General features: G+C 24.7%; 2 long non-coding RNA genes across 2 annotated transcripts; one reads left to right on the forward strand and one right to left on the reverse strand.

Moving 5' to 3' along the window:
* Window positions 1-15,267: 15,267 nt before the first annotated feature.
* LOC127280856 (uncharacterized) lies at window positions 15,268-15,873 on the reverse strand. Its single transcript, XR_007842883.1, has 3 exons — window positions 15,698-15,873; window positions 15,455-15,615; window positions 15,268-15,365 (listed from the first exon to the last, which is right to left on the reverse strand). It is a non-coding gene; the product is annotated as an uncharacterized LOC127280856 (long non-coding RNA).
* A 1,346-nt stretch (window positions 15,874-17,219) lies between these two features.
* Window positions 17,220-18,217, forward strand: LOC127280857 (uncharacterized). Its single transcript, XR_007842884.1, has 3 exons — window positions 17,220-17,787; window positions 17,870-18,030; window positions 18,120-18,217. It is a non-coding gene; the product is annotated as an uncharacterized LOC127280857 (long non-coding RNA).
* The last annotated feature ends 1,960 nt before the right edge of the window (window positions 18,218-20,177 follow it).

Below are 20,177 nucleotides of genomic sequence, written 5' to 3' on the forward strand. Positions count from 1 at the left end.
TCGTATAAGATAGTAATTTGAAAAACATTTATTTTTAAAAATTAATTTTTAAGGTACCAGGGGCCAACGAATACCTATTAAATATTAATTATAAAAACACAGGCCTCGAATCAACTTAAAGACACAAAAAAGTCGTTTTAGTCGATTTATATTCCAAAAAAAAGTGGATTTGTTTTTTATTTTAACAAAAATATTTTACAGATTTTTAAATAAAATTTTTTTTTTTTTTTAATAATAATCCTTTTCGAAGGGTTAAAATTGAAATTTTTAGAAATAATTAAATTTCAAAGATATTGTTAATTTTCAAACAATTATTAAATTTTCCAGAACTGAAAATAATTTATCAAACAATTTTTGGAAAACATTTTTTAAATTTAATTGAATTTTCAAAGATTTAAAATTGAGATTTTTGAAATTAATTGAAACTTTAAGTGTTTTGTAATTAAAATTTTAGATGATTTCACTAAAAATTTATTAGAAAATGCGGACAAAATACAATAATTTGAAAAATGGTTTCAGATAGTTGAATTTTCAAAGAATATTATTAAAATAGTTAAAAATAATTGAATTTCCTTAGAGTTATAATTGAAATTATTAAATTTCAAAAAAAAAAAAAATTTCGATGTAAAATTTTAGAAATAATTAAATTTTAGATGCTTTTAAATTCAAATTATTGAAAATTCAATTAATTTTGAATTCCAATTTTTGAGAATAATGAAATTATATTTGATTTTAAATTGAAAATTTTTGGGAAATAATTGAATTTTAATTGAAATTTTGGATAATAATTTAATTGAAGTTCATTTTTGATTGAAAATTTGGATAATTAATTTTGAATAGAAATTTTAGAAAATAATTGAACTTTATTTCATTTTAAATTGAAAACTTGGTAAATAATTAAATTTTAATTGAAATTTTGGATAATAATTTAATTTAAGTTCATTTTTAATTGAAAATTTGGTTAATTAATTTTGAATAGAAATTTTAGAAAATAATTGAATTTTATTTCATTTTAAATTGAAAACTTGGTAAATAATTAAATTTTAAATTGAAAATTTTGGATAATTATTGGATTTTTAATTGATTTTGAATTAAAATTTTGGGTAATAATTGAATTTTAGTTTATTTTGAATTGAAATTTTTAAAAAATAATTAAATTTTATTGTGATATTTTTTTTAAAAATTATAAACAATTGTTAAATTTCATAAAAATTTTAATTGAAAAATAATTTTGATATAATTGAATTTGTGATGTATTTCATTAAAATTATTAAAAATAATTAATGTAGTGAAGAATCATTTTAGTTTAAAATTTGTTAAATAATTTAATTGAAGAAGATATGATGAAGATCTACATTTTATACTAGAAAAATGTATTTTATTTACATTTTTTTCAAATGTTAAAAAAAATGTCGCATTTTATTAAAAGAAGTCGATAAAAGTCTTATTTTTGAAAAAAGTCAGAAAAAGTCGTATAATCCGAGGCTTGTAAACATATAATTTTCATTATTATCATTTAATATGTAATAATATTCTAATAAATTAAATTATTATTGATAATATTAATCTTTAATTTCTTTATAACAAACAATTAAACACTCAATTTGGCGCGCTTGCGCGCGTTTAATTTTGCTAGTTACATATAATTAATTAAATATAATCGCATCAAAAAATTTATGGGTAAACCATTTGCCATAACCGCATAAACAGAAACTTAAAAACAGCGTCTGCTACATTTCAAATATCAGTGTCAAGAAAGTATGCGCAGAACACTGAAATTCGTCTGAATAGCAAAGCACGAACGATAAGCCACGCCTTCTAGTGGCTTGTTTGTCACGCCGCATCTTTACAACGGAGTTTCCCCTCCTGGTTCTAGTCTTCTTGATCTTAAGATATCGTACATAAAAAGTGAAATATTATCTTGTAAATTTCAAGTAAGTTAGAAGATTAAAAATTATCTTATTTTGAAGAAAGTCTAGTGTTAATTTATTGTCATAAACATAAACTCAAAACGTAGAATATTTTAATAAATAAAAACCTGACTTTTGAACTATAACCTAAGTTTTGAAGTTATGTTATGACAATAAATTAATGGGACTTTTTTTTAAAACAGACTAATTTTAATCTTTACAATTTACATGAAATGTGAAAATTAAAATTTCATATGAAATTTTATATGATTTTTATTCCAACGAATTTCTAACCTTTAAATAATTACCTATTGTAATACATTCCTTGCGTTCTTCATTTTATTTTATGCAGAAACAGCCCAAATCCAAAAGTTAATTTAATTTAATCATAGTGAATTTTTAATAGAATATAAAATGCAAAAAGCAGAATTGAATAAAATTCTCTTAATTTAAAAAAAAACAGTTTTTATTGATACCTGAACAGTTTTGATTTTTGAACTTGTGCTGTTTCTCCGTAAACCACTTTTCATTATTTTGTTATGAGCCAAAAGTTCTGAACGTTCAAATGAAGAAAATATTTTTTTCAATCTATAAATTATTAAAAATTATAATGTCAATGTAAAATAAAACAGTAAATTAAACAAATATTAAATTAATAACTTCTTTTTAGATATTTAAAAAAAATATTTTGTAATAAAATTACTTAAAGAAGTACTTAAAGAAGTTGCAAAAAAAATTTTGTTCATTTGAACGTTCAAAACTTTTGGCTCATATTTTGTTGCACGAACAAAAAATTTGGTAGACCGAACAAAACGATTCAACAAAAAAATTTGATTGCATCAACTAAACAGTTAAGTTGCTACTATGTCGAATAAAGAATTTAGTTGGAACCATACCAAATTTTTGTTAATGATATCAAACATTTCTCTAAGTATGGTAAAAATAGCAAATATATGCAATTTAAATATTTCTTTGATTTAATTTGATCAAATAAAGTAAACTACATTCGCGAACTATTACTTAAATATATATAGTAGCATTTTTTTTTTTAAATTTCTTTGATCTTTTTTTATCTAACAGCAAAGGAACAACAAAGGGCAATCGCTCTCTTTCAGTCGAAATTATATCGATCTGCCCCATTGTCGAACACAATTACGAGTGACCGAGCAATCCTTTCGGCACACACTGACCTCGTATTATACAATGTAGTATATATCTGTATACATATCACCCCCAAGGGATAGACGTAATTCACCTGATGTCGATGCGTTTGATCATATCATTCGAAATTAACTTGATTCGCGAACGCTACAAGATAATATCCAATGTATTTATCCTTAACCATATTTTCGCATAAACTATGTATACATATATATATTTATACATTGTTCTTTTTTTATTAAACCACACACGTCGTTTATTTAGTTATCTAGATGAAAAAATAATATCTCTTCTCATACTATAGTATAATCTATATTTAATATATCTTCAAATTTAAAAATCGGACAAGTGCGAGTTACACTCGCATTAAAACCGAGGCTTCCGTACCCTTAAACATAAAATTTAAGGAGGTTAAAGTGTAAAGGCAGGTGGAAAAATTCCAATTTTGCTTAATTTTTCCTGTAATGTGCGCATAAAAACACATAGATAGACACATAGTCACATATATAACGAAAATTATCAGTTTTTCCTTGAAAACGCTATGATTATCAACTCCAATCATGCTCACTATATTTTTCTTGTAATCTACACGTAAAAATACCTAAAAATATATAAATTTGAAGCACTTTAGATAAAATTTTCTTCGTTTTTTGAAAAAAATTCATGATTTTTATAGAAAATTATCAGTTTTTCCTTGAAAACGCTATATGATAATCAACTCCAATGGTTCTCGCTATATTTTTTTTGTAATCTACACGTAAAAATACATAAAAATGTTTAAATTTGAATCCCTTAAGATAAAAATTTTCTTCTTTTTTATTCGAAAAATCCATGATTTTTTCTAAAAATATGAGTTTTCCTTAAAAACTATATATGATCATCAACTCCAATCGTGCTCGCTATATTTTTTCTGTAATCTATACGCAAAAATACGTATGTATATACCAAATATTAACTGTCTTGGTCAAATAGTGTGTGCGCTAAGAGGATTAAACGCTTTTTTCCCAGGTAGAAAAATTAACATTACTAACGTTATTAATATTACTAACGTTACTAATGTTACTAACGTTAGTACCTATAAAAAAATTAAGAAAATGTTTCTAAATTGTATTTTTGCAGAAACTTGTCGAAAATCGACCACCAGGAATTTTCATTTCTATTATCACTTCCACTTTTTTATTTTCATTGCCGTTTCCACTTCCACTTTTTCTAATTCTCATTCCTATTTTCACTTCCACTTTTTATAATTTCCATGCCCATTTTCACATACACTTTTTTATTTACATTACCACTTCCACTTTTTCTAATTCTCATTCGCACTTCCATTGTGGGAAAGTGAAAGTGAAATGTGAATGTGAAATGTGAAAGTGGGAATGAGAATTAGAAAAAGTGGTAGTGGCAATGAATATAAAAAACTGGAAGTGGAAATAGGAATGTGAATGAAAATTAGAAAAAGTGGAAGTGTCAATCAATATAAAAAAGTGGAAGTGAAAGTGGGAATGAGAATTAGAAAAAGTGGTAGTGGCAATGAATATAAAAAACTGGAAGTGGAAATAGGAATGGGAATGAAAATTAGAAAAAGTGGAAGTGAAGTGGGAATGAGAATTAGAAAGAGTAGAAGTGAGAATGGAAGTGCGAATGAGAATTAGAAAAAGTTTAAGTGGAAGTGAAAGTGGTAATGGGAAAGTAGTGTCAAAGTTTCTGTGAAAATATATTTTAGAAACTCTTAATTTTTTTATAGGTACTAACTTTAGTAACATTACTAACTTTAGTAACATTAGTAACGTTAGTAACGTTAATTTTTTCACCTGGGTTTCAAAATTTTTTATTTTTCCTTGACAACGCTATGTAAATCGATCCGCTCTCTAAATCTGAATTAGTAAAAATCTTTACTAATTTAAATTAGTGACACACTTTTTGCTTTAGAATTAGTTAAATTTTTCTAATTGTTAGTAAAAGTTACTAATAATTAGTAAAATCTTACTGATTTAGAAGCAAAAAATAAGTCACTAATTCAAATTAGTAAAAATTTTTACTAATTCAGATTTAGAGAGCGAATCATGTTCGCTATATTTTTCCTGTAATTTTTACGTAAAAATACGTAAGAGTATTAAATTTGAGATCTCTATGTGAAAAAATGTGGCCACCAGAGGGGGGGTACATAGTCATTTTTAGGGATTTTTCGTAAAAATTCATGGTTTTTCCTTGACAACGCTATGATAATCAATTCCTATGAGATTCGTTATATTTTTCCTGTAATCTACACGTCAAAATACATATGTGTACCAAATTTCAGCCTTCAAGATAAATTCGTGTGGCCACTAGGGGGGGGGGGGTACATGTCTTGCTTCACTAGTCTCATTAATAGGGTTCCCCCTTCGGGTACGGAACCCTGAAAATCAACAAAAATTTTTCATTTATATATAAGGTATTTCATCACAAATCAGACACCATTTTGTATTTTTATCTCCGATTTTTTTGAAACTTATTTTCTTTTACTACTAATTGAGACTAGCTTTCATGATTTTTTTTCTATTTTTTTTTTAGGAAGCCGTTTACTGGAAGTGAAAAATAATTTACTATATTTTTTTGGTAATTTAATATTAAAATTTTATTTTTAATAACTGTCTTGTTTTTTTCAAATATTTTTGGAATTTCTGAAAACTATTGAAAATTTTGAATTTTTTTAAAAATACCTCCTTTTTTTTTTTAATACTACTGTCGACCGGGGTTATTATGGTACAAACTAGTTTTAAATTAGTAAAATATTCATTTCGAAATATTAAAATTTAACACTTAGATGTAATTGTAGAGTGTCAATTTAACAACAAAGTAACTGTAATTTTATTAGTAAATTCGGTTTTAGAAATCAGAAAAAAATTTATAAAGATCGATGGGCTAACTTTTTATTAAGTATTTTAGAAGAAAAGTGTCTAAAACTGAAAATCCAGCATTTGCAGGGGCTACTAAGACATAAGGTGGTTTAAAGAAAATGTTTTGACGTGACAACGTCTTACTCCGAGGTCTAGGGAGGTAGTCAGAAAAATTGACCAGAACTCGAAAACTATAAGTCATATTTTCAAGATTTTTTTTTTTTATTACTTTCGATCTAATCTCGATGCCAAACTTATTTTTGTCAAATTAGGAAATGAAATTTTTTATAGTTTTCTATGTTACCGACCGGTTAATGATTTAACATGTTAGTATATACAGCGCCACTGCTGATAATATCAACTGTACCTATATACGTATAATAGTCAAAATAAACATGGCTACCAAAGCTGTCACTTTGTTTTGATTTCGTATCGTTATGGTTAAGTCCACAATAAACTAATTTTTCTATCGATGCAAAATTTAATTTTTTTTTGCACTTTTTTTATCTTTTTCTAACTCACATGTTATCATGGCAACACGTGCGTTAGAAAAGGACAAGAAAGTGTAGGCATATCTGGCCACGAATGAACCTAATGAAACGTAAAGCTAGGATTAAGAAAAAGTTGTTTATTGTAGACTCAACCTATTCGAGGAAAAAAAAATGTGGAGCGATCCGCGATCGCGTAGTGTGGTGTTAGCCTGTGTACATAGTATAGACACAGTATTGCCAATTGCTGAAATTTTGCACCGGAATAATACCAAAACATAACCTCAATCATGGATGTATTCTGTTCAAGAATTGTTATAATTAACTGGTTTACAACAATTCTTGAACAGAGGAAATCCATAATTGAGGTTATGTTTTGATATTATTCTAGTGGAAAATTTCAGCAATATTGGCAATAATGTGGCATTTCGTATTGAATATTTTTAAATTTAATTGTTTCAGTGTGTTTATGTACAAAATTAAATACTAAATAATAATCTTATAAAATAAAAATATATTTTAATTAATTAGAAAAGACGTTGTCACGATCAAAATTCTCCATCAGTGTAATAAATACAGACCACCGCTTCAATTTTTAACGTTCCTTTTGCAGTGAATAAATCTTCTTGTAACAATTTTTTTGGAACTTGACATACATTATTCAATTAAATTTTAACATCAGTGCGTTTACAATTGATAAGTAAAATTTACATTTCACGATCGATAACCATCTGTTTCTGCAAATTTGACATTTGTTATACATTAGCATTAGCAAAGTTAAAGCAATTTGCACAAAAGATTCTGACTTTTCTCCAACTTATGACACTTACAATTTCTACAATAAAAGCAATTATAGCCAATATGTATCCAATGATCATTAAGTAACAGAGTATTAACAGCAATTTTTCCTTTTCGATTGCATCTGGTGGTACAACTTTGTCGAATCTTTTCCAGCCTGGGTCAATAAAATTTTTGAGTAAGCCACGATTTGATGCTCTTAAAATTATTTCGTTAAAACGATCAATATAGGGAGAACCGCCTCTTGCTGGCCAAGTCAGTAAAATATACATCAAAGGCTCCTTCAGTATTTTGAAATTCAATTCTTGACCATGAGCAATAAAATTATTTACCCTTAACTCAGCATTAGCCAAAATACACGATACGTTTTTGTTCTTAACCAAATACATTAAGCAATTAAAAGGGAGTCCTTTAACAGGTATCTTTACAGATTTTGATGCTAGTTTCCGGATATAAGAGTGAGGACTAGTTGACAATGAGTTATTTGTCCAAGCAGTCAACATTGGTATCAATGACGACTTTGCAAGCTCTTGAAGACTCGAAATTTGCGGTTCTACTCGGAAAGTGATATCCAAAATCACTGAGACAATGTAACCAGAGTAGACAATGCAACTCAACATCAATATACCAAAAAGTATTTTTTCTGCCATTAACTTAGGTTCTTTGACAATAGAAATGCCTAGGAGAATTCGAGTAATATTGAATATTTGCCAAGTGCTTCTGTCAAATTTTAACAAGAAAGCTGCAATTCTTAGAGCAGCAGTAGCAACGGCTGTTGCAATTATCATCAACAAAAATTCCTGAGATATCACCAAAACTCTGTTTTCTTTTCTTATATTTGGAATCACTGCTCTTGTGGTTAGTATTGATATGATACGAATTTTTGGCGCAATATTACGGTTGCTTATAGTCGAGGGATTTAACATCATTTCTGTTCTGGTTTTGGTTAAAGTTAGTTTAGTTATTATGCCTGCCTTGTTTTCAACAAGTGTAATAGATCAATGCATCGATTTTTCAAATAAGCCTATGAATTTTTTGGCATTCTTATAAAATTGGTCGCCTACTGTGTTTTTAATGGTACTGAAGAGAAATTTAATTTGATGTCCGTGTAGATTTAATAATTTGTTTGGAAACCATTTTGTCTGAGGTTTTACTTTACGAGCTTTATACGTTTTGGAAAATGGATTTAATTTATGCATAATGTGCAGTTCATCTGTCTGCCATGTCAATGAAGTTCCCTTCTCAGGCAAGTGCTGTAGCACAGTAATGTCTAGGGCATCAAATTGCCAAAGTTATAAACATTACCTGGTGTAGCTTCGATTTTTCTTTTAAATATTTTATTAATCCTTGAGTATAGTTGCTGTAGGCTGTCACTGTTAGTATTACCATCCAAACAATTGTAAGACCCAAACAGAAGGTTGGAAGCTTCATTTTAATTTTTAATTTGGATAATTATTGAATGTAATTTTTGTTTTTAATTACAGCTCAATAACTGTCACTGCTCTTACACTTTTGTAAACATTTAACTTTGTTGAAGGTAGAATTAGTTGTGCTTTCCCTGCTGGAAGTAAAGGGATAGAAACCTGATTACTTTTTATTTGAGATAGAAAGTGATAGAAAAATTGTATAACTCTTAATCTCCGTTCTTTAATCTTCTATCGCTTTTTATCTCCATTTTAATCAACAAAGTGTTTTTCGCCTTCAATAACCATTTCTCTATCTCTTTCAATATCCACTATATACCCTCTTATCGGTTTCTATCTCCATTTTAGTCAACAAAGTGTTTTTTGCTTTTAATATTCTTTTCTCTATCTCTTTCAATATCCACTCTATACCCTTCTATCGCATTCTATCTACTCCACACAATTTTTCGAATGATATATTTAATTTGACATGGAATATCTCATGTATAGAAAAAAAGATGTTTATCTAAAAAAGTGAAATAATTTTTTGTCATAACTTTTCCAATTGGCTTTTTTCTAGTGTTTATTGTTCATAAAATACACATATTTTAAAAGGATTAGAATTCGTGAAATCAGCACGGAAAATAAAATGACTGCTTTTTTTTAAAAAAAAAAAATCGAAACATCAAAAAATTTTTTTATTTGGGCATAGAAATATCTCTACCAAACGAAAAAGAACATTTTTTTCACAAAAGTTATTGGCAATAAATGAATATTGTTGTCACTTTTTTTAAACAAAAGTTTATTTTTCCTTTTAACTACTGATTTCAATTCAAGAAGGCCTGGTGATATACAAAGCGGATAAAATAAACTTCTGCCTAATATAGAAAAATGTTTAAAAAAGTTTGTTTTTTAATAATTATTCTTCCTGAGAGGAAAACTTTTTAGGTCGTTCAAAATAAAAGTTTTTGAATTCGTTATTAAATGTTTGAATGTGTATCAGTATATGTGGATTCTCTTTTTTTTGTGTATACTATATTTTAATCAAATTTGATGGACTCATTTGTGACATAAAAATTTCAAATTTGACACAAGAATTTTAGAAAATACCCACAGTATTTTTTTTTATTGTCTTAATATTGTTTAAAAGAAAAATTTTCAATTTAAAATGTTTGCAAAGTTGTAAACTAAAGTTTTTATATAAAGATATTTTATGGGAGACCAGAGGTGTTATGGAAGACATTTCACTATTTGTTGATAAAATTTGACATTTTCACATTAAGTAAAAGTATATATTTCTCTCCTAAGTTACCGACTGTTGATAATGTACAAATCTACATTATCATCAGTTGGCAAAGAAGAAAACAAAACATACTAGCTATCGACTTGAAATGTGCATTATCGTCAGTAGTAAATAAAAAACAAAAATTCACGTTCTATCGACAGGTGATAAAGTAGAAATCTACATTGTCATCAACTTTTAAATAGTAAAACAAAATTCACGAGTTATCGACTGATAATAATGTAGAAATTTACTTTACCATCACTCGGAAAAGAAAAATGTAATAATTTAACGACTGCTGATAATGTAGGAATTTATATTATTATCATTGGTAAAGAAAAAAGTCATGATTTACCGACTATTAATAATGTAGGTGTGTAGTAATTTACTTTACCATCAAATTATATATTTTTACTACTTGGTTTAAAGAATTATTTATTTGATTCAATTATAACATTTATTTGATTGAATTTATTTTTTTTTAAATTGTTATATTTATATGCTAAAAAAAAGTTTTTAATTTTTTTTGTTAATAAAATATTTAGGTATAGTAAATATTTATTTTATTCAATATTACTGATTTAATAGATAATAGATAAGTAAATGATTTAATTAAAAAATTAATGATAATAAATTAATAAAATAATTTTAATTAATTAAAATTTTTAAAATAGTTTATTTGGATCAAATAAAAATTATTTTTATCCAATGAATTTTTTTTTAGTGCATTCTGTGTGTAAATATGATTTTGTATAAAATATCGTTAAAAACTATACTATATAAATGAAATAAAATAAAAATTTTACTAAAAAAATTAGTAAAAATTCTTACTAATTAAATTGATAGTAAACGATTTTTCACTAATTCTGATTCACAGAGTGAAGTGAGAATATCTTCTCTTCTTGTATACATATTTGAAATTGGCCACCTTCTTATCTCATTTCCATCTTATCTTTTGTACATGTATTACATTGTTTTCTCAGAAGTTGCTGGATAGCTTCTCTTGAATGATATTCCTTCTTGTATACCTGCATTCTTACTCATATATCATTGTCATGAAAATTTTCAATTTTTCCCTTTTTCTTTTTATGCACAGCTAACTGAGAAAATTTAATTATTCTTCAAAAAAAGTTCTTTTCTTCTCTTCAAGAAATTTCATTTATTTTTTGATTCATGCATTCATTATAATATAACTATAAATAGTTTTTGTTGTCATTTTGTTAATTTTGTCTGAAAATTATTATTTTCTTATTTGTTATAAAAAAAAAATTAATGAAATAATAACTTTTTCACATAAATTAAGAATGTAACTTAAAATCAGTTATAGATTTGATTAGTTTAAAATGTGTCCTGCTCTCTAAATCTGAATTAGTAAAAATGTTTACTAATTTGAATTAGTGACTCACTTTTTGCTTCTGAATTAGTTTAATTTTACTAATTGTTAGTAAAAGTTACTAATAATTAGTAAAATTTTACTAATTCAGAAGCAAAAAGTGAGTCACTAATTCAAATTAGTAAACATTTTTACTAATTCAGATTTAGAGAGTGAAGTTCTGAACGTTCAAATGAACGAATTTGTTTACTATTTTTTTGTAACTTCAAATTTTATTCTAAAATATTTTTCTTTCTATATCCAAAAAAGTAAATTAATAATTTATTAAATATTAAAAGTTTCTTTTTTTATTTGATAACTATTTAATAATTTTCATTGCTTTAGTAATTTTTGAATAATATGGAATTAATAATAATAGAAAAAAAAAATATTTCGTTCATTTGCACGTTCAGAATTTCAGGCACATTAATTTATTATTAAATGAATAGAGATAGTAAAAATTTCCAACGGTTCGACTTGGATATTAATTCATAAATTATTTTTAATTATAAACTTACATTACATTTTTTTTTAGTATTATTATATTGTTTAATGTTGACAAGATAATTTTAATTTACATTAAACAAGAACAATTGATAAGAGTTCTGCAAAGTTGCTTATGAATGCGATAAAAAAAACTTCATTTTATTTATTTTAAAAAATAATATTAGAAAAAAAAATAATGTAGAATGCGAACTTTATAAGTTGTCTTTTTTAAAAGTCATTAATTCCTTAATAAAATTTGAATAACCATAACTTTTTTCTAGAATATATCAGAATTTATATAAAAATTTTCAATATAAAATTATCCAAAAAAAAAGATATTTTAATTTTTGAAACATCAATAACTTTGTAATAATTTATAGTAAAATTTTGCAAATAAATCGATTTTTTATGATGGACTGAAAAAAATTTACTGGATTCAAATAATAATCGGTTATTTGACTATTATCAAATAAATATTTACTTGAACCAAATAATTTTTATTTTGAATTAAATAAACTATATTTGAACTTATGTTATTAATATATAAAAAAAAATTTAACTTTATAAAAATCGATTATTTAAACAAATCTGAAAAATTAAAACTAATACCCTAATTTTCTATTGCGGCGAGTTTGTATCAGTTTTGGTGACCAAAATTATATACGTGTATTTTGAAGATACTTTGCCCGACGAAATTGGAGCCAATGAAAATCTTAAAAATGTTTCAATTGCGGCGCGGAAAAAATTATTTTTTTTATGAACGCGCCGTAATTGGTACACTTACCTATCCTTTCTTAAAAAAGACAGTGCATGAAATTCAGAGTACATGAAAATGTATCGAAATATCTCGATGGTCGAAAAAATCGAATGTAAGAAAAAATTAACTTTGCTGTCCAGAGCATCTAAATCAATATTCTTTTTATAAAAATCACCTTAAATTATTGTTCCACATATATATTTTGCATAACTTACTTAATTGCAATAAATATACACGTGCAAAGTATTTATTTGTTGTAAATATTTGCAGCTGGCATTAATCAGACACGAACATAACCTACATTTAGTTCATATCACTTCATTGGCCCAAGACAAAATAGCGCGCGCTTTTTTAAAATAATGAAATTTATTAAATTATAATAAAATAATTGTAATAAATTGAATTATTATGAAAATAATATTACCTTGAATAAAAAAGTTGTTTTTAGTTTAAAAAAAAAATTATTCAACAATTATTATTATTTTTAGACAAATTTTTATTTGCATTTTGTTAACAATATTATTAAATATTTAATAAAATAATTGTAATAAATTATGAAACATAAATTGAAAATTAAATTGAATGGACAAAGAATAGAAGCAATAGAGACGGCCAAAGGCCGTCGGAGGCGCTAGTTATAAAAAGTCGATGGATTGGAAAATCAAAAAATAAAAAAAATATAAAATCAATTTTTTTTTTTAATTTCATGCAATGGATATATATATATATATAAATGTATTTGAAAGAATAGTTCTTGAGAATTTATACCAAGTCGTCAACTGCAGGCAAACTTAAATATTTGAACATTAAATTTGAAGATCCACGTCTTGATTTAAGAAAACCTGAGATTAAAGTAATATTCTTCATCTTTTTTTTTTCCATTTTTATCTCTTTAATTTCAACTCCCTTCAACAGTGGATTGTATCTTACTATATCTACCTGCCACAGAGAAAAGGGATTCACATTATATGTTGCAATTTTCCTTCACCAATTCCAGTAAGGTTCAGAAACTTTGAGTAGCGCTCGTATTCTCTCGTATTCCTCCTTCTCTCTACTTTTGTGACGCAGATCTAGAAATTCAGTGCTGAACCGTTTATCTTCATGGTCATGGTGCTTAAAGGGGCGCGATTGAATTAAAAAAGAAGAAGAAGAAAAAAAAAAGAATAATTGAATTAATTTCCCATTTTTGACAAAAATCACTGAATTTTAAATTTTATTCAATTTAATTTAAATTCGTTGACATAGAAATTAAAAATTTAATTTATAATTTTGTAATTTATGAAAATTTGTTAATTTTGTTAATTTTTTTAAATTAAAATTTTTTTTTCAATTGACATATAAATTAGTAAATTTTTATAATTTTTTAATTTACATAAATTAGTTAACATTTCTAATTTTTTAATTACATTAATTAGTTAACTATTATAACTTTTTAATTTACCTAAATTAATTAATTTTCCTAATTACTTAATTAAAATTTCATAATTTTTTTTGTGAATTGGTGAATTAATTCTTAGAAAGTTAATTTGTAACTGAATGATAAATTTATTAATTTCATATTCTTAATTAAATTAAAGTTTTAAAATTAAAAAAAAATTAAGATAGTATTTTTCATTTTATTATAATGTAAATATATAAATTTACTAAATTTCGTATTTCGGTACTAATTGATGAATTTCTTTATTTTTCTTTTTTTAGCCGTGAACTATTTATTTGACACTGAATTAATCTTGATACAAAAAAGTGGTAAAACATAAAAAAAAAATTTAATATTTAAATGTTGTGTCTTATGCTAATTAATTAATTAAATGTTATCTTTTTTTATCATTTTCATTTTAAATTTCAATTTTGAAATATAATTTTAATTAATAATAATATTTATGCGCAAATATGGAAAAAAACATTACAAGAAACTGGTTGTGCGACCTTGTTGTAAATGTTTAAATTACACTTAGTGAAAATTATGAAAACTAAAGAAACTTATATTATCATTTTTTTTTTTTTTTAATGACTCATATAAATAAATTTTCCTCACTGAAAACAAATTTTATTTTGAGGTCGAATAATAAAGTTCTCGATAATATTATATTGTAACTTAAAATATACAAATAATGAGTATTTTTATAGGCTCTATGTAAAAAGAAAAAAAAATTAATTTTGGTTAAAACATATACTGAAAAAAAGATTTTGTATTTGCAATAAAATCGTTTTGTTAGGCAATTTTGGTTTTTGTAACGAAACAAAGTCGTAGAGTTATCTTAACCAAACATTTGGTTAGGCCAACAAAATTATTTGGTTGAACATTTTTTAATTCCAACTAAAATTTGGTTAACACAAGAAAATAGTTTGGTCTAAGAAACCAAATGATCGTTTATTGTCCTACTCTCTAAATCTGAATTAGTAAAAATGTTTACTAATTTAAATTAGTGGTTTACTTTTTGCTTTTGAATTAGTAAAATTTTACTAATTATTAGTATCTTTTACTAACAATTAGTACACTGAAAAAAATTTTTCCGAAATCTTCAACTACCTTTGGGTATAGTTAAGTGAAAAGAAGTTAAAACAATTACTTTCTTAGTTAGTTTAACAATGTTTGTGTAGTTAATTTCATTATTTCTTAAAAAGTTAAAAATTAGTAGTACAATTAACTTAAAAATGTAGTTAGAATTTAAAACTAACTACAAAATCTTATTATTAATAAGTTTGAGAAGCCAAAATTTTAAATAAAAGATGGTGAAATTTTTTTGGCCTATTGGCTTTTTAATAATTATCAATATATATAAAATTTCACATGACGCGTTTCGACACGATTTCGTGTCCTCATCAGATATAAATCTGTAAAAATGGATCATATAATATTATTTTAACTAATTGTATGTATACGACGTTAGTATAAATAATGAATATAAATTCAATTAACATACCATGCGAAAATTAATTATAAATTTGTTTCTTGAAGATTTTTCTGACATGTTATCTTTCGTAGAAAGAATTTCAATAACTGTTTTGACATGACGACAATTTCATAAATATATTAGTTAGTAAATAAAGTTTTTAAATGTTTTTGTATAAAAAATGATGTAGTCTGTAAAGAAATTAAGAATCATCTATCATTTATGATAATTTAAGGTTAATAACATTAAAGTATTTTGTTTTTATCTTATTACCTTGTTTTCATCATATAAATAGTTAAAAGATTTTAAAGAAATATTTAAATAATAACATTTTATAATATTTTTAATTTAATATAAAATTTTTTTTGAAACATTTAATTAATAAATAAGTTAATAAAATATATACTTGAACACATGATTATTTTCATCACGTGTTCAAAAGTGAGGTTATAAATTCTGTCAATTTAAAGGTGACTTCATAAGGAAGAGATATAAAAGGCCAAAGTTGATATATGAAAGGATTCTAAGGTTGTATTGTGAAAAGAAATATTTAAGAATATTGATATTTAAAAGTGATCGTTAATAAGTTGTAAATAAATGACGCTAAGTTTTTCAACATCAGTTTTTAAATTGATTGAATTTCTTTCATTTAAAATGTAAAACATTTCCAATATTAGGCGTTTTCTTAAGTTTTTTTCGCAGTGTAAAATTTTAACATCTTTTGCTGAAAAATTAAAATGATGTTTTTCTTCTGTTGCATGTTTGCATAAGGCTGTTGATGTAGATTTAATAGCTTCTTGGTATTTGTGTTCAGATACTCTAGTTTTCAAATGTCTTGAGGTGTGTCCTATATAGTATGATTCACAATCTTTGCATTTGATTTTGTAAACTAGATTAATTTTTTCGAAATTTGGAAATTGATCTTTAGGTAATTTTAATAAGTTATTTTCAAATTTATTAATTGATTTGAAAACAACCTTAACATCAAATTTTTTAAAAATTCTGATAAAAGTGTGTGAAAGTTTATTTATATAAGGTAGAGATACTACTCTAGAGAAGTCTAAGTTATTTTGTGATGTATTCGTATTTTGAGTCAAATTGGTTTTTTCATAGCTTTCGATTCTTTTGTTAATATATTTATTCAAGAAATTGGTAGGATATCCATTTTCTATCAATGCGTTAAAGACAATATTTATGTTTTCAAGATGGTATTTAGGATGAGAAAGTTTAATAGCTCTATCTATTAGAGAATAAAGAATACCAATTTTTGTGTTAATGTTGTGATTATCTGTAATAAAAAATAATGTTGTAATTTATTTCATCAAAAATTTGTTTTTCGTAATATTGCATCATCACAACATTAACACAAAAATTGGTATTCTTTATTCTCTAATAGATAGAGCTATTAAACTTTCTCATCCTAAATACCATCTTGAAAACATAAATATTGTCTTTAACGCATTGATAGAAAATGGATATCCTACCAATTTCTTGAATAAATATATTAACAAAAGAATCGAAAGCTATGAAAAAACCAATTTGACTCAAAATACGAATACATCACAAAATAACTTAGACTTCTCTAGAGTAGTATCTCTACCTTATATAAATAAACTTTCACACACTTTTATCAGAATTTTTAAAAAATTTGATGTTAAGGTTGTTTTCAAATCAATTAATAAATTTGAAAATAACTTATTAAAATTACCTAAAGATCAATTTCCAAATTTCGAAAAAATTAATCTAGTTTACAAAATCAAATGCAAAGATTGTGAATCATACTATATAGGACACACCTCAAGACATTTGAAAACTAGAGTATCTGAACACAAATACCAAGAAGCTATTAAATCTACATCAACAGCCTTATGCAAACATGCAACAGAAGAAAAACATCATTTTAATTTTTCAGCAAAAGATGTTAAAATTTTACACTGCGAAAAAAACTTAAGAAAACGCCTAATATTGGAAATGTTTTACATTTTAAATGAAAGAAATTCAATCAATTTAAAAACTGATGTTGAAAAACTTAGCGTCATTTATTTACAACTTATTAACGATCACTTTTAAATATCAATATTCTTAAATATTTCTTTTCACAATACAACCTTAGAATCCTTTCATATATCAACTTTGGCCTTTTATATCTCTTCCTTATGAAGTCACCTTTAAATTGACAGAATTTATAACCTCACTTTTGAACACGTGATGAAAATAATCATGTGTTCAAGTATATATTTTATTAACTTATTTATTAATTAAATGTTTCAAAAAAAATTTTATATTAAATTAAAAATATTATAAAATGTTATTATTTAAATATTTCTTTAAAATCTTTTAACTATTTATATGATGAAAACAAGGTAATAAGATAAAAACAAAATACTTTAATGTTATTAACCTTAAATTATCATAAATGATAGATGATTCTTAATTTCTTTACAGACTACATCATTTTTTATACAAAAACATTTAAAAACTTTATTTACTAACTAATATATTTATGAAATTGTCGTCATGTCAAAACAGTTATTGAAATTCTTTCTACGAAAGATAACATGTCAGAAAAATCTTCAAGAAACAAATTTATAATTAATTTTCGCATGGTATGTTAATTGAATTTATATTCATTATTTATACTAACGTCGTATACATACAATTAGTTAAAATAATATTATATGATCCATTTTTACAGATTTATATCTGATGAGGACACGAAATCGTGTCGAAACGCGTCATGTGAAATTTTATATATATTGATAATTATTAAAAAGCCAATAGGCCAAAAAAATTTCACCATCTTTTATTTAAAATCTTATTATATCAACTACATTCTTAGTTATTTTAACTACTTTTTAGTAGTTAATACAAATTTTAAAATTGAGTTGAGGACCTATTGTACTATACGGGGTAGTTAAAAAGTAGTCAAATCTACTACTTATTTTTTTGAGTGTAAAATTTAACTAATTCTAAAGCAAAAAGTAAGTCACTAATTTAAATTAGTAAACATTTTTACTAATTCAGATTTAGAGAGTAACCAAAATTTTGTTACAACAGCCAAATAATTTAATTCGCTCTCAACTAGTGCCTTAAGGCCATGTGGGCAAAGCATGTTTTTTTGTGGTTTGAAACTTTCTCTGAAATAAAAAATGATTTCGGGTTAAAATTTTAAAGAAAATGATTTAGGATGGTGCAAGGCATATGGCTGTTCTACTCATTTACTATAATTTGACGCAAAAATAATAAAAATAAAGCAATAAATAGTAAAATAATGTATTTTATCATAGTTCATTCAGCGACCACTCGCTCGAATTGGCGCTGTTTACTGGAGCACTGTCGAACTCAAGCAACGTCTGTGTATGCGCCGCCATCTTTGTTTTCATTTTCGTTTAAAAATGCCACTTTTTGAACTTCATTTTTTAATAATTTAACGCAAAATTATGTTTTTTCAGGAGAACAGCGATGTGCATTGTACCAAAATCTATCAATTCTAAAAATTTTACGCCAAAATATTTTTTCATTTTAGAGAAAGTTTGGTTTTCGCAAAACACATTTTCCCATACTAGGTCACGTGGTAGTTTCCCACATGCCGTTAAGAGAACAATTAGTTTAAATTTCTTTCAAAGTTGGATAGTCCAGTGGTCAAAGCTCCTGACTCGCAGTTTAAAAACAGAGGTTCGATCCCAGGAGGAGATAAGATTTTTTAAAGTCCACAAATATTTCAATTGGATAAATATAGAAATTAAACATTAAGGCTAGGTCCAAGTCGTGTCAGCTGTTCCATTGAAACTTCAAAGGAACAGCTGACTCGACTTGGACCTGGCCTTAAATTGATAATAAATAAATAAAAAAGATAAAATGAAAAGAAATAAGGTAGAATCAAAATTTTAATTTTCCAAAAAAAAAACTATTTGTTTGGTATGTTTTTACAAAAAAGCACATTTTGTACTTGAATAAATATGTTTCCTAGTTTATTTATATTTGAAACGTTTATAATATAATAGATTTTTTTTTCTTTAAACTTCTTGTTTAAAAAAATAGTGTGTGTCTTTAAATTCTTTATAATTACAAAAAAGTTTTGCATGTCTTAAAATTGATATTCCTACATATATATATATATATATATTTTAAACAATAGTTTTTTGAAATGATAATTGTCAAATATTGCATTATTCGACACGTATAATATTATTTTTCATATTTTTCTATGTGTTGTGAAAAAATTACTTATCAATATTAAATAGAATAAATTATCATTTATTTTTCTTTTGAACATTTTTCCTTCTTCAACTAAATAAAAAAAACGAATGCCCATTACACTTTAAAAAAAATAATAATAACCTCAAAGTATATAAAATACAAAAAAGTTTTGTTAAAAAAAAAAACTACAGAAAAAAGAATTTAAAATTATAATTATTTTTTATTTGCGAACAACTGACAAAAAAGAAAAAATTTTTTTAAAAATATATCATAGAAAAGATATATTATTATAAAGGCTGATAAACAATATTTCCTAAGTTTTTAATTTGTTTTTTTATTTTAAAAATATCATATTAATGGATTCAAAAAAATCTTTAATTATTTTCATTATTAAAACACGAGATATATTTTAATTTCGAATTTTTATATAAATTTTTATAAAAAAAAAATAATTAAACAGAATTTCTAATTGATAGAATTTTCATGTTTCTGAAATTGAAAATGTCCGAACAAACAATCGACAGAAAGATTTGGGCGTGATTTTTAAACTCAA

This window comes from Leptopilina boulardi, unplaced genomic scaffold (assembly GCF_019393585.1).
Source record: "Leptopilina boulardi isolate dan_hultmark-lab unplaced genomic scaffold, ZJU_Lbou_2.1 LbouV2_255, whole genome shotgun sequence".
NCBI lineage: Eukaryota > Metazoa > Arthropoda > Insecta > Hymenoptera > Figitidae > Leptopilina > Leptopilina boulardi.